Genomic DNA, 4121 nt, shown 5'->3' with positions numbered 1-4121 from the left:
ATATATATATATATATATATATATATGATTCACGGATGGAAAAATGTGATGACACTATATTCCGGGATATCATCCGTTCGCTCGTTGAACTCCGACTGGAATCCTGCATCCGACTGGAATCCTGCAGACGTTTCGCCAAAATCTCACATGGCATCTTCAATGCTCGCGCTCCGAAAACACTTTTTTTTATATATGACAATACAATTACCGATAATAATTGTATTGTCATTTGCCATAAATGGCATTAATAATAATTACGGATACTTTTCAACAGAATTAATCTCTAAAAATTTTGGTAATTTTTTTTTAATAACCAATAAATCTGGAAGAATTTAATAATCCCAAACTTTCACTATTTTGGATTATTTATTTTTAAGGATGCGTTGTTTATTATATTTTCTCATAAAAATATAATATTTAAGTTACTAGATAAGTAAATACTCGACATTTTCATAAACAGATTTGAAAAAGCTTTAGTTTTGTCGTTCTTTTTGTATTTCTCAGTAGTTAAAAGTTATTTGTGAAATTTAAAATCGCTTTGAAATGCAGGAGCACATTAGTAATCGTCTTATATCTGTCTGCGACGGATGTATAGGAAATGCTGCTTTCTTATTGCTTGCAAAAGTTCGCCAGCCTTAAAGAAATTTGGCGAGATTTGATCAATTTCCTTTATAGCATATGACGATAATAGTATTGAATGTTTCTGGTAAGACATTGATTAAATGGCAAGTCGGAAGGAATAATAGAAGCAAATATGCAAATATGTTCAATTTATGTTGTGGGAAATTGACGCTGACGGCGGAGTTAGCAAATTAAATTCTGAAAAATTCATTACACCGAAAATTCCCGTAGCTCAAAGAATGTTTCTTTTGTAATATGGTTAGGTAGTGATTTTTATATTTTCTCCATCAATACTTATAAATTCAATAGTTATATAATTAAAACTATGACTTTTATATTTTCAAATCAAATAAGTTTTAAAAGTTTTTTGAAATTAAAATTTTATGTTTTTTTATCGCTAAGATGCGAGTTATTATTTGCAGTGCGTTTACGAATTTATTTTGCTTCTGTCGATTTGGAAATATATATTAGTAACGTTGGAAATAATTCTATAATTTCACTTTTCTAATATTTTATTTTTGAGATAAATATTTTATTATTTATTCTTTCCCTTGCGTTTACGACAGCTTAGTACAGTGTTGCCGTTGTCACTTTCCTTTTAATTTTGCATAATCCTAACGAGGCCTCCGTTTTGGATTACTTCCAGTCATGTTCTTGTTACCGACTTGAAACCGCAAACTGTAATTTAAGATTTTAGGAAAACGTAAATCTTTCTCAAAGAATACTGCAGACGACCGAGGTACAGAGTGAAAACTTTACCGAAGTTTGTGTCTGAACAATTTGCCATTTAACATTTAGCCTTAGAATATTGATTTTTTGTCGCGGAAAAATTGCATGTCGCTCAAATGTGGTAAATAAATTCAATGTTAACGTTGAACTTAGATTTTGTTTTGCAGTCGCCCGTTTTTAATTGGTTCTTGAACTTTAGTTACGGGTATATCTTTTTTCTTCCTTTTTTATCCTTAAAGCTGGATTTTACATTTAACATTTCAGAATCTTTAAAGGTCTAAAGTTTTACAAACATCATCGTAATCTACAATATACTGGTAATTTGTCCTGCGATAGTCTTCTGAGAATTTTTCAAGCGTGCTCTATTAGACTGTTACTACACAAAAAAGAAACCAAGCCGTGATTTCAGACATAATTTCAGTATGTGAAATTTAAATGAATTCGATGCACGTTAAAAGATTCTATAATTAGCAAATTTATTCTCAATTAAAACAAGTTTTTTGGTGGAAACATGTAAAATTTGCGATTGAAGTTAAATTGAAACTCGATTATTTGAATAAACAAAAGGGTGAAAATTCTCCCCACTACGATTGTCCATCGTGCGCTATCTCCGTATACATAATAGAATCAAACATTTTCGCCATTGAAATTTGTTCATTATCTCTGCTTAGTTGAATAATGAGATTCGCGTAAATTGTATTTCAACACCCACGGTATGAGTCGAGAATCAATTCCAACGAACGGGGGTTTTCTTTTGAATCCACATGAAAAAAAAAGGGTATATAAAACTACACATTTTTTATAAGGTACTTAGCCGAAGCTGTCTTTATTTGCTGCCTATGTTAGCAGCGGGTCTAAATTTGTATATTTAATGTTATTTTTACTACGCCAAATAAACCGCAGAAACGTGGGTGTAAAATAAAAGTGGATCTTTTATTGCCGTCTTTGGTGTCTCCTTCCAATATCGAAGATTCTTTTTAGAGTTCTTTAAAATGCACAGTTTTTAATTAAAATGTTTTTTGTTTACATTTACGCAAGACATGAATGAAGGTGTATGGGAAAAATAAAGTAATCCACCCAATTTCATATGTATCTTTTTAAATTGGATATATATCGAATACTATAAAATTTACAGACACCGCGAAAGTTCATGGGATGGGAATAAAAAATGATTTACGACTAACTTTAGAACAAAATCGATCTTGCCAATTCACTTGGAAATCCAAAAATGCTTCCGCAGTGCCGTCAACTGTCCGCTTTATGTGAACTTTTTTCAATTAAGAAAAATAAATAGTAGATACGATGGGAAATCTAAATCCTTTCTAAACACAAACGGAAATCGCATTAAAGTTATTTAATTCCCAACCGAACTTTGCGCATTTTGCACTGCAGTTCAGCGTTGGCAGCTGAATCCGTTTTTCTTTTAATCGTATTTGCATTAAGACAACACTTGGTTTATAAAATTGCTTTTATCACTAAAGCAAGTGCAAAACTCGCTGTCGCTTCTTCATCGATCTACTAACGGTAAAGGTTGTAATATTTAACATAAACAAAATCGGTAATATAGCATTAGGGTTTGTTGGATTGGATTTATTTTCATCCACTTCCAATTTTAAAATATCTATCTACTCGTACGTAATATTAAATTGGGACAGGACGGCTAGTGCGATTCTAACCACAACATTCATCTACATTAAGCAAAACGCATAGCAAATTTGAAAGAAAAAGGCAACAAAATTAGCGGCCCTTATCAACAACCAGCTAAAACAGTTACCGATGCTGCACCAGTGATTTTCACCAGACAAAACTGGAAAATTAAAAAAAAACCAAGCGTTAATTGAAAAAATAAACACACAAAAATGCAGCGTTCTCGAATGAGGAGAAAAAAAAAAGAAACACCGAAAGCAAATGATCTTTTTTAGTGACACTTTGGGAAATTTACCTTTGCTTCTTCTCTTATTCATGTTCTTTTTAGATAATGATATAAATTAGATAACTTTTCTGTTAAATACGATATGCAACACTTGAACTGCACCGGCAACCTCATTTAACTTTATTTTGTGGTTTGTTTGTATTTAGAAACAATTTTTTTCAAGCGATTGAACGATTGAAATTCCGTCAGCAAACGTCACCGCTACCAGCACTGCTATTGCACACTGGCTGTTTGCGACTGCCTCAAACTAGGGGTAGATCGAAAATCCCTAATTTCCTACCAGGGTGGGATTGGCCCGGACTAATGCGCCATACGGGGTGTGTAATGTATTCTGTTCTACGTTTGTTGTTTGGTTTTTTTATATGATTATGTAGGTCATTTCGGAATGGACCATTCCTTTTGATAAGATGAATGGGTCTTGTGAGACTTCATGTCACCGGTTTTTATAATCATTATAAGATTTTTTGTCAAAGGACTTTTTTTGTGTTGTTCATCTTTTCGTAGGAACTTATCTGGTATTGCATACTTTTAACATTTGTATTTTTGGTTATATCTTTTATAACAAACTGAATGAGTTTGATTTAATTTGATTTTAATTTTCATAAATTCATTTGAAAATCGATTTTATTTTTCCACTTCACATAATTTTATCATTACCTTCTGCTAAAAATTAGATAGATATGTCGTAAATTTTACATAGCTATATCTATAATTTAATAGCACTCAGATATGTCAATTTAGTAAGCGTTCTTTACTATTAAGGTAAAAGAAAATGTAATCCACAGAGAACTGTTTTTTTCTTTGAAACTCGTTTTATATTTCAAATTTATCATTAACT

The 4121-nt window shown here is 31.6% G+C and overlaps 1 protein-coding gene across 1 annotated transcript in view; it reads right to left on the bottom strand.

Moving 5' to 3' along the window:
- LOC132695821 (sodium channel protein para) overlaps positions 1 to 3509 on the bottom strand; it is a 29113-nt gene extending 25604 nt beyond the window's left edge. Inside the window, exon 1 of the mRNA XM_060660323.1 lies at positions 3293 to 3509. The gene's annotated coding sequence lies outside the window, so the exon portion shown is untranslated. The remainder of the gene's footprint in view (positions 1 to 3292) is intronic.
- Between the last annotated feature and the right edge of the window lie 612 nt (positions 3510 to 4121).

The sequence above is a fragment of the Cylas formicarius genome, unplaced genomic scaffold (genome assembly GCF_029955315.1).
Source record: "Cylas formicarius isolate icCylForm1 unplaced genomic scaffold, icCylForm1.1 PGA_scaffold_12__32_contigs__length_19106922, whole genome shotgun sequence".
Taxonomy (NCBI): Eukaryota; Metazoa; Arthropoda; class Insecta; order Coleoptera; family Brentidae; genus Cylas; species Cylas formicarius.
The sequence above is the reverse complement of the archived record's forward strand: the minus strand, read 5'-3'. Positions and strand labels throughout refer to the sequence as shown.